Source organism: Phalacrocorax carbo, chromosome 6 (assembly GCF_963921805.1).
Source record: "Phalacrocorax carbo chromosome 6, bPhaCar2.1, whole genome shotgun sequence".
Lineage (NCBI taxonomy): Eukaryota > Metazoa > Chordata > Aves > Suliformes > Phalacrocoracidae > Phalacrocorax > Phalacrocorax carbo.
In genome coordinates, this window is record NC_087518.1 from 12,064,539 (window position 1) to 12,076,145 (window position 11,607).

The 11,607-nt window shown below is 46.8% G+C and overlaps 1 protein-coding gene across 4 annotated transcripts in view; it reads right to left on the minus strand.

Annotated features, from left to right (window-relative positions):
* SLC6A6 (solute carrier family 6 member 6) overlaps positions 1 to 3,962 on the minus strand; it is a 58,756-nt gene extending 54,794 nt beyond the window's left edge. Inside the window, exon 1 of one of the 4 annotated variants that reach the window (XM_064453717.1) lies at positions 3,864 to 3,962. The gene's annotated coding sequence lies outside the window, so the exon portion shown is untranslated. Of the gene's footprint in view, positions 1 to 2,153; positions 2,450 to 3,863 lie in introns of those variants that run through there. The other 3 variants (XM_064453716.1, XM_064453720.1, XM_064453718.1) reach the window with 3 other exon arrangements.
* Positions 3,963 to 11,607: the final 7,645 nt, after the last annotated feature.

Below are 11,607 nucleotides of genomic sequence, written 5' to 3' on the forward strand. Positions count from 1 at the left end.
CTAAAGTTCGCTGGCAGGACATGGATTTGATTCACACTCCCCTTCCACCAACCCAGCTGGTGGGTTTGGTGGATGCTCTTGGAGCAGGGTTTAGGGTCAGCATTCAGCAGCTTTTTGCTGGTATAAATCTGGAAACATTGAAAAAAAATGAAAGAGACTGATATAAGTACAGAAGATGCTGTAGGACACCAGCCACAGCTTCAGAGTCACAGACTGGCAGCATGGCAGCCCTTCCGACAGCAGTTTTAGGCAAGAATAAAAAAAAAAGAAAATGAAGAATGGCAGTTTTACTTAATTTCTACCACATTATCTTATATCAATATTAGCTACACTGTAAGCAATTTAAAGGGTATTGCCTGGAGTTTACATGCCTCAGGATGATACTCAGCTAGCACAAATCAATTAAATCCATGGCACTACAACAGCTGAGGATTCAAGTAAATATGCATGTATGGAAGAAATTCAACAAATATTAAATCACTGCCTTTTCATCCTCACGCTTGTCTTCCAAATGCCAAGGACTCAATCCTGCAAACAGCCCACTCCAGAGTGGCATGAGAATAAACCTGAGTTCTGTGTACGGAGCACTTAGAGGACGGGATGCAGAATTACTTTAAAAAACATAACCCTGATGTGGTCAGACCATTCTGGTCATGTAAATTTAGTTAGTGATGAGAAGAAGTCCAAGGCACTAATCCTACTGGGTAATTTATTCAAAGCTGCACTTCTTAAATGATCTACAATTTATTAGTGTGGCCAATTAAATAAGCATTACTTGCAAAAGGCTTTAACTACCACGGCTTTCCCATCCATTTTTATGTGTTGCAATATGGTTGAATTTAAAATAAACAAATCAGCATAATCTTTTCAGAGTCACTTGCCAGCACGGTTAAAAGCCTGGGTAGGGCATCACTGTAGAGACTCCCCTTACTGGTGGAACTGGCAACACTGCCATAGGGGCACTGGGGCAATGCCGCCCTATTGCCTGTTGGGGCAAAACTACAGGGCAGTGGAAAACCTAGAAGGGGCAAAATTAATATAATAGGGGGCTGCTGCTGAGTCTTGAGGTGCATTGATGAAAATCCTGGAAGCATCACTGCCTGGGAAACATGGCAGCCTGCTGAAGGGCTTGCGCCAGAGAATCTCTTTGGGAACACCCAGCCCACAGGACTTGGCTAGAAGCCTCTAAGATGTAGCTCAGTCTTGGTCAGTCAGAGTATCGATTTAAGGAAAACTCATTGAAATATTTGCAACAATTAGCTGTAAGACAAGATCCTCCCTGAGGCTTTACAAACAGAACTGCGCTCAGGCATGGGAGGTTTCCCAAGCACCATGCAGCAAGAGTAAGCCAACCTAAACTGTCTTCATATTTTTCCAAGACAATGTTGCACCTCTTTTCATATGGCGTTCCACATGGACTGAAGCCTCCTGCCGTAGCCCAAACATTTCACCTCGGGCATTTAGGCAACCTCCAGGCAACCCACCCAAAAGCTACAAATTAGTGACTACCAACAGAGAGTAGCATGCCACATTTTGCTCCTGGTTACAGCAAAATAAAATACAAATTGGTAGCATTTGAAGTATTCTAAATTTCTACTGGATTCTAGACCAATATCCCTAAACAAACAAACAAAAAACCTCAGGATTTTGATCAAGCCCCCCGGGCGTGCAACCACCTTCTCAGTTCCTCCAAATACCACAGTGCCACCTGCAATCTCCTGCTTATCACGAAGTGTGACAGAAAATAACCCTAACACCTCACAGTAAAAGATGTAGGTTAATAAATTAGAGCAAGAAGGGGCCTCTCCTCTTCCTCGGCCGACCCGCAGGCTGGGGGTGGGGGTCCCGCCCCACCCGCGGGGCAGCACTGGGACCCCACGGAGCAGGAAAGGTGTCTGTCGCCCTCCAGTGGGTGCAGCCTCAAAGCAGCCCAAGCCGTGAGAGAGGTGGGAGGGGAAAGGAACAGAGAAGGTGAGACGCAGGCAAATAAAGAAAAGAGGAAGAAAAAATTATGCAAAGCAGAGAAGAGACAGTTGAAGAGGAAACACGAAGATGCTATCGCTGAAAGGGCCAAAAATAAAGTTTCCACTGTCAGTCTAAGCAGGGCAACAAAGACATCTTTCTGTCACACTCGTGCTTCAGCCTTGACTTACTCCAGGCGAGGGACGCGGTCACGCTCCTGGCTACCTCCGCTGTTCGCACGTTTTGCTTTAAAAAAACACTCAAAAACCTTCAGGGGAATCTTTCCGTAATACTCCAGCAAAGGCAGGCAATGCCAAAAAGCAGTCAGCTCACCCAGATGCAGACCCAGAGGTAAACACCCAGCTGTCAGAAACTGTCAGGGTTTTCACCAAAGCCTCTCCCCTCCAAATTCCACAGCAGCAGGTTTTAATGGGTTGATTTACCCTCAAACCCAAAGTCATAATGTCTAAACCAGCAGCAACTGCCATCCCAGCCTGAATTACACAGCCGATGGCATGTCCCCTGATCAGGGCTGCCTCACTTTCTTGCTAGTCCAAAACTCAAAACATTTTGACATGCAAGCAATAAAAAAAAAAAAAAGAGCAGTTACCAAAATAGCACTATCAACGTAACCACCTCCTCTCAGCACATTTTCTTAATGCCTTTCCCAATACGGTTAAAAAAATGGGAACTAACCAAAAAACACCATCTTTACACCTTGGCACAAACCGTGCTGGAATACGTGCGGGGTTCTATTTCTTCGTGTTAATCTGGATCCTCTCCCACTATTTTTTTTTCATTGGTGCTTTCCTTTAAATGTAGCTCTTATTAAACAGCAGAAATCAGCTTTTACAATTTCTAAATACAAAGTTCTGCCACTCTCAGAGCTGCCTAAGGAAAATGCAGCTTGTCTTCCATTTCATAAAGAAGACATACTCTGCACATTTCTTCGCCTGTGTAAAATAAATTCTCCCATGTTCTTATATGGAAACCTCGCAAGTCCTCCCACATGCCGCCTGTTACAATATCAGGCAGAGATGGGCATTCATTATCTTAATGCCAGCGCATGAATTTTGGATCCAAGTTTCCCTGAGATGAACCCAGAATTATCACTCCTTCGCACCAAGCCGAGCTCGGTGACCTGCCCTGTGCAGTCCCTGCGTTTTTCTTCCAAGCCCCAGTTCGGACCTTTAAGCTCAGCGTGCCAAGGACCAACAAAATAAAAGGAAAACGCGGGGGGGTGTGGGTGGGGGGGGGTGGGGGGAAGAAAGGCAGCCAGCGGTATTATCCCCAGGTAGGCCCATTAGCATCAGATGTAGCATTGCGTGTACGAGCACTTGAGGTTAGCGCTCAGCAGCCACAAAAAGAATACAGCAGGAAGCGGTGGGAAGGCGAGAGAAAAAGGGCAAAAATAGCTGGGGAGAAGCGTGCTCCGTAGATGTGCTGGAGGGCCGCCAGCAAGTGGGCAATTGCTGCAAACTGTTATCGCGAAAATAAGTTAACGCAAGGTGGGTGGACTTGGGGTGTGTGAAAATAACCGCTGGAGGAGAAAAAAAAAAAGCCGCGGGAGTAGTGAGACAGCTGGGGAGGAGGGGGGCTTGAAAGAGGAAGAATGAATAAATAAATAAATGGGGGGGGGCGGGGGGGGGGAGGGAAAGCGCGCCCGGGGGCACCCCGAGGCGGCGCGGACAAAGGGAGGACGCCGCGACCCGGTTCGGTTCGGCTCCGCTGAGCGCGGAGCGGCCGCCCTTTGTTCGCCGGGCGATCCGCGCCGCTCCGCGCCAGCCCCGCCGCCGCCGATGCAGATGCAGCAGCAGATGCAGTAGTAGCAGATGCAGCAGCAGCAGCAGCCGCAGCAGCCCCGCCGCCCGCCCGCCCTGCCGCCCGGGAGGCGCCGGTACCTGCGTCCGCTGGCCGCGGAGCCTGCGCGCCGCTGCGCCCCTGCGGCGGTGCGGAGCGTCCGGCGGAGCGGTGCGGCGCGACTAACAGCGCCGAGCAGGAGGAAACGGTAATTTATAAGCGCTTTCTTCCTGACCTCTCGTGTCTGTTGTCTAATGAGGGAGCTTTGAGCATCACCCATCCTGCTGAGTGGAAAAACACCGGCACGGCCTCTTCTTTGCTGGGGAGGGGGGAGCCTAAAGGAAGGGGTGTGGGGGAGGAGGGGCCATGCCGCAGACTCGGCGGCGGAGCCCGGGCTGGCAGGCGGCCGCGGGGCGGCGGGGAGGGGCGGGCGGGTGCGGGGCAGCGGCCGCCGCTGCCGCCGGGGGGGGCCGCCCCGGGCTGCCCGCCCTCCCCCGCGGGGAACGGGGCCGCCCCCCAGCCCGCCCGGCGGGAGCCGGCCGGCCGGGCGGGGCGGGCGGCCGAGGGCTGCCTGCCGCGGGTCGCCGATCTTCTGTTCGTTTTATGAACCTATTTTTAATTATTCTTTTTGCCTTTACACAAAGAGCGCACTTCTCGCAGACAAAGCATCCCACGGCGTCGTCACCGGCGCTGCCCGTCCAGGCGCCCCGGCGCCCCGGCCCTGGCTTTGCCTCTCCGCGGCCGCTTTTCCCCCCGGGAAGGTGGCGAGGGCTCGGACTCCGGAACCGGTGTCGCTCTGCCAGGCTTTTGGGGCATTTGGGCTCGGCAGCCGTCTCCTGCTGGAGGAGGAAACGCAAGGGAGCGTGGCCTGGCAGGTGCCTGCGAGACCGGGATCTCCCTGCTCTTCCCTGTCTCCTCCCGAAAGAGCAGCCGGCGGCACCGCTCAGCCGCGCTCGCAGCTGGAGAACAAAGTACGGCCGGGGTGATCGGCAGGAGGAAGGAGCAGGGCAGCGTTTTGGCCTGCGTTGGGTTTCATTGCACCGAAAGCCGGGGCTTTTCTCCTGCAGGCAAACGGGCGTATGACTCAAGTACGTGTTTGCTCTCCTACCTGCATCTCCTCTAGTTCTGTTAATGAAAGGGTGCAGCAGCATACAGACTCGCTAGGCATTTTCATGTAACGCCTGCTGAATACGTAGTAAGAGCCTCTGTACTGCAAAACACCGTTTGCATTGTGGGGGCAGAGTAGCGGGGAAAAAGAGATTTTGGGGCCATCTGTGTTTCGCAGAAGTCCCATGGTGCTAACCTTGCGCTGGGAGCAGTGGAGCTGGACCAAAGAAGAGCGAGCAGTCCCCACAGCCCTGCTCTCCCAGGCTTTCAGAGATATAAGACCACAAATGAGGACTACAGTCACTGAGTGACACACCTTTGGAGCCCATCGCCTACACATAGGCTGCCAGGGGATCAAATTCCATCACAGCAGCCTCCAGGGAGGTCTGTAGAAAAGGCTGATTTCATGCAAAAGGCTGGTTCATGCAAAAGGACAGAGCTGCACCCCTTCTGCACGCTCCTGGCTGGCAGTACAGTGTGCCAAATACACCGTGCCACTGTCACGCAAGTTGTTTTCCCTGACTCCAATGCACCCTGTGATTTTCCAGTATCCGAGCTGATTTGCAAAGTGAATAGGTTCTTAACTGAAAAATAGCTACAGGTATAGGATATATGCAGCTAACGGATGCCATATCCCCACTAAACAGCCTGATTTAAACTAATAACACGATGTAGTGCATGCTGCCACCTACGTCTTCTGAGTCAGGTTTCTTGTGTTCTGCAGGTTTGGATTCATAGGCATCCTTTGCAGAAGGCGGCTAGTATTTTGTGAGACTCCATGAGGGACCACAAACACAGGTGGCCCTGGCTGCACTAGGGAAGGAAGCAAAACATTTCTCACTGATGCAGCGATTTGTTCAGTTGCAGTGAGGATGCCTTGATGCAGATTAGAAAGCGGCAGTCACATCGGTGAAATATAAGTAGCGGCTGGAGCCTCATCTGTGCTAAGGATCCTGCCAGCACAGCTGTACCACTGACAGCAGTGGAACATTTTGCTCAAGTTCTCTAGAGAAATCAAAGCCCGTATATTCTGTCTCTGGCTCTCTCTTGTTCTGTTGCTCCTCACTCATTAAAAGTCACACACACACAAAGCACATGGTTGCTCTTTGTGTTTAAAAGAAAAAAGTTTGCAGTAAAAAAACAACAGCCAAAGCTGTTTTGAAGTCAGAGGCATGTAAGTAGTACCTGGAACTACTGTTTTGAAGTCAGAGCGATGTAAGTAGTACCTGGAACTAAGTGGAGTAGTAATAATAATAATAACAATAATTATTGTCTGTTGTGTCATAAATATGTGCATCGCTGTCTGCTGTTTCATTATGAGACAGCACGACTTCTGAGAGTGTGCCTGATGAATATTTGGGGGAACTCTGCCTTCAGCTGCAGCAGTGTGCAGCAGCACTAATGGCTCTGGCTTCTCCAGCTCTCTTACGTAACCAAAATCACAAGTTAGAGCCCAAATTACAAAGCATAAGCATGTGTATAATATTAAGCATATAAATGGTGCCTGAAATTACTATCCTTTTTTTGTAGGTCTGGCTTTAATCTATCAATATTTTTACTTCTGCAGTTCTATTGGTTTCAGTGTGTGCTGGTGCCATTCATAGTATTATCAAGCCTAACCCTTACAAACCCCGCCATGAAGGCAGTAACCCAAACTTAAGACAGGCCAAAATCACTCTGGTTACAGGTAGGTGTAGTTCAAATGTGTATACCAGATCTTGAGTGTATGCGATATTAAGATGCTACAGAAAACAGGGTATAACATCCCTGTGGCTGCTTTGCAGATGAGGCAGAGCAGCAGCTTTTTGCACCCCAGCCCAAGGCACAGGTTAGCAATCACGCTCCTTTGCGTTTTCCCTCTTTCTTAGAGACTATTTTTGCCATTAACATGCTGAGCTGCTTCCTGGAGTTTTAAGGTGCTGGGTGCTGATACAGTGAGTGCCTCTTGTATCTGTTTAATCCAATAACATAACTCTTCTTTAATCTCCATGTCTGGGTCACAGGGTTTAAAAAAGACACTGGGCCAAATCCCCAGCTTGGCTACAATGTGTGGAAATCTACTGAGAAGGCATGAGAGTCAGAAGAGATCCGCTGTATTTGCACCCTGTAAAAGAGGTCTCCAGGGGCAGGGGTGCGAGTGCCTGATTTTGCAGACGGGTGCATATTAACACAAGTGTATGGCAGAGCTAGATCAGATTTCTATCGGGTGAGGTGGATGGAGGGAGGGATATCACACCAGGGTCTATAATAAGCTCATCAGCAAATTCTCATTAATTTTAAAATTTAAATGTATTGAATATTTCTTGATTTTTTTTCAGGAAAAGAAACTTGTTTCCTTTCAGTGTGTGGCTGCTAGAGCAAACGTGGGGTTTCATGGGCTCAGGACCAAGGCAGGGCAATAACGAGGAGGTTTCGCAGGGATTGGGAAGATTTTACATATAAACATTAAAATAAAAAAGGCAAAATTTATCCAGGCACAAAGTCCAGCAGAAATCTAGTGGACAAGTGGACAGCACTGTCTGTAAAGAAGGGTGTAAGGAAGAATAGCAAAAAGATGGTCTGAATAAGTCCATCGCATTAATGAGTCTCCGAACACAAATTTCCTATACAAAGCTATATGGGGGCAACCTTTTGGGGTTCCCCTGTATAGCAACGGATCCTGAGCTTGAAAAAGGGAGGCAGATTTTGTAACGGATTTGGACATTATGCAGTGACTCTGGATTGCAGATTTTAAGCATTACTAATTCAGGGAATAAAATTGTTGCTATTGCTGTTACATACCAGGATATCTCACTAATCCACAAAATCCACTAAGTTGCTGTAGTTTTACTCTGTGTTTATTTTACATGAAATTATGGGCTGGACATAATTAATTAAAAAGTAAAAATTAATTTTTCTTAGTTTATCCATTTAAATTATATATAAATAAGATATCAAACAGAAATCAAAACGTAACCCGTGTTTTTGGTACACTCCCCATCATGTGAAACTGCCAGTGATGGAGCCCCGCACCAAGTTTACAAGTCAAACACAGAGGCAACTGAAAACCACAGGTCTTCTTGAAAAGTAGCCCCATTGGCATTAAATAATCTGATTTTAATGCAATGGGTGGCCTATTTTGCCTACATTTGAGACTGCCTAGCCATTATGGGTTTGCCTCCACTGGCCCTTTCCTTACATCAAGCTGATTACATATTAGCTTGAGGCACTTAGGAAGTCTGAAAGGCTGGAGTTGGTCCTTTCTGAACTCCAGCCGAGTTCAGAAATGCCCGTTCCTTTACAGGGGCTGATTCCTAAAGTGAAGGGCAAACCCAGAGGAACCAAACAGCCTGGAACCAAAGTGGTCACGCTGGCTTTGGGAAAAAGTGTCTCAAGTTAATTGACAGTCAGCTACCTGTAAATAAAAAACTATCATATATCCAAAGGTTTTCACTGGGATTTTCAAGAGCTCTTGACCAGTTTAAAGTCCTTGAAAGGAATGCACTATAGAATGAAAAATACAGGTATTATTAAAGAATGTATCCAAACTGAAAGCCAGCCAGTTTCATAAAAATGAGCTAAAAACCAATAACAGGTACTCTGTCTCCTGTTGGATGCTGTAGGAACCATATGTTTTGCATTTTTGAAGTCACTTCTAAACCAATGTTATTTTTCCTTCACTGTTGCTATTGGGAAAAACAGTAAAAGAACTATGCATAAATTACATTCAAGTAATCTAATTAAAAAAATAAACAGTGTGCTTTTGTCTTCAGTTCATATCCGGTCATTTGGGATTGAACTTTAAAAAAAAATAGATAAAAATTCAGAAAGGATTTTGAAGAGCGACTGTTTCCCTTTAAGATTAATGATAAACATACTTGTGTGTTCAAGGGAGAATAGATCCAGTGTTATGTAACAGGATAAAGAAACAAAATCCTTTTTCCTTAAATTAAAATAACCAGTATGTATGTGGAATTTAGTCAATCACTGAAAATTCAGGAAACCCATTTTCTTTCACAATTGCATTCCACGTGCTAAACCTGATGTCTTGTAACGTTTAAACAGAATCACAATTAAAGACAAAAACGATTTGTTTGTCTGTTCGACCACGCTTTGCCAATAGAGGATTGTTCCCCAAGGAAAATTCTGCAGCACTTGCCCTGTGCAAAAATCCAAATTTGAGCTCATCTTTTTATTTTATGTGTCATTAGTAAATCCAGTTATTGCACTTCCTAGTTTTTTTCTTTTTAATCTTCTTACCTAGTACTAGATGTATGGTAACTTATCTCTTTTACTCATTTTTTGCCTGAACTAACTATTGCATAACAGTTCTTATCAAATCTTGCAACGCCTGCCTAAATTTGCCAAAACTGGGACACGATCAACACGTAATGGATTTTTTTTTAATGTTGGCATTGTCCTTTGCTGGCTCAATCATATAAAATTTGCAAAAAAATACACAAAAGAAAATAATTTCCTACCATTCAACCTGCATTTTCCACTTCTGTATTTTACAAAAGCACTCATACCAGAACTTCTGCATCAGAATTTGATACCTAAAGTTCCTCTTTATCACATGAATTCAATTTTCCACAAGAAGGCAAACGATACTATTAATAACCAAGATACAAGCCCTGAAAAGGCTAAGTCTCTGTACTTACTGCAAAAAAATAGTCATCTTGTTGGATCTAATTCTGGAGTCATTATTTGACACAATGCAGAACAGTTTGAGATTTGCATAGAAAGGCACTGCTGAGTTAAGGTGATATTCACTCTTGCATGAAAGGAGCATGTACGTGCTTCGCTGAGCTGCTCAGGGCTTTGTCTGCAGACTAAAGTAAATCCTGCTTATGTTGGCATGTCCTTGCACATGTCCATACTTAATGTTTTCAGTCCTGAAAGTAAAGCTTCAAGTCTGGGCAGTTTAAGTGACATTCCCTCAGTGGAGTAAGTCCTCTGCTAGCGCTACTCCAGTAGCACAAGGTGTGCTTGGAGAAGGTGCACATTTTGAACATGCCTCTTTCCCTGCTAATAACATACCCACTATGCTGCAGCTGAATATTCTGCTCCTGCATGGCCTGCAGAGAGATTTCCTTGGCCTCACTAGCAGAACAGTTCCTGCAGAGCTGAGATGGTTACACGGATGCTGCAAAGGCTGTATGAAAAGTGGGAAGCCATAGGAGGGTGTAGGCTAGGAGATGGGGAAGGAGTTGTGGCAGACCTACTCTGAACGCTATAAAAGGTCAGCAGGGTCCAAGGCTGCTGTGCAGAACCACTTCCATTTCCACTTGGAGCTGGTCAGCGAGCTGGGCAGGCTTGGCGTGACCAGTCCAGAAATTTATGGTGTTGAGCTCACTGATGCAGTTGAGCCCTTTCAACTTACATGGCTGATCCAGACAAGCCAGTGGATTAAACTCACCGGAGGGGAAGAAGAGTGATCACTTGAGTGAATTCATACATGCTCATATTTCTTTTCATTTGCTTATGGGTCCCTCTGCTCCCTTCCTTGTCAGAGTGATGGTGAAACACTTATAAAAAGCATATAAAAAATGATTTTAAAGTACCTAGTTTATTCTGACAAATTACATTGGCAGGTGTAGGCAAACACTAGGAAAAAATACTATAAGAAACAAAACCATTCCCAAATGCATGCTTTTACCAGTTCAGGCAGACAGAGTTTCTAGCTAGGTGAATTAATGCACTGCAAGCAGAGAGAGAAAGAGCATCAAATGCTTGAGCATCCAGAAGAAATCGAAAATTTCAAATAAATCCTGCAAGCTATCCTGTAACTGTTCATCCAGTTACATGATTTTAATTAACAAAACTGGAAAGCAAACATGTAATATAAACTTAAAAACACAGCGCTTTGGTTTTCCAGACTACCAGTCCAAATGCAAACAAATTGCTTGCATCTGGTGGCAGGGGAGGCAGAGCCGGCTTCAGGAGCTTCGTTTCTAACCAGCAGAGCGATGTAGCAGCATCCACTGTACATCCACTTATGGTGGCTCAGACAGCTCCTGGCATGTCCGTGCCAGCTGTCCTCTGGCACAGCCTGGGCACAAACACTTTAAGCATTGGCTGCGTGCTCTGAGGAGGATGCCGCGGCCTTCACCTCCGTGGCAGCACGTTGCTCCGTAGGGCAGCAATGTCACTGAGGAGAGGGCAGCGGCCTGCAGGCTTGGGTGACCTTGAGCCTCCCTAAGCAGTTACCTTTTCTGGGCCTTTGGCATGCTCTCAAGTGATCTTTCAGCCAGAATCTCTGCTGCCTAAAATAAATTCAGCAATATTCACTGCGGCATCCCTGCTCTTCTCCTTCGGGATACCTGACTCTTATCTCCCAACCCGGGCAGATGCAGGTTTTGGAAAGCTTACCTGGGGTGCTTCCTGGGCAGTAAGCTCCTGACCTGGCCTGAGGCCAGGGTGACTCACTTGGTGTTGTTACAAGGAAAGGCAGAATTTTAGGGGAGTTTTCTTGCCTGTCACTATATGCTAACGGTGTGCATACCTGCTGTGTTGTTTAGAAGCAGCCTTGGCAATGGTATTTTTACAAGGCGTTTCCTCCCTCCTCCTGAAAGAGGGATCCATTTAGGAAGAAGAGAAGCTGAAGTGAGGGGGATTTCTTCTTGGACTTTTTTCAAGCCTCCAGTGTGGGGCCTGCAGGAGATGGGGCTGGTGGCGAGGGAGAGAGCTGTGAGGTGGCCACCCCTGGGACCCACACAGCTCCGGAGCAAGCAAACACAAAGGCTAAGGAGAAAAAAA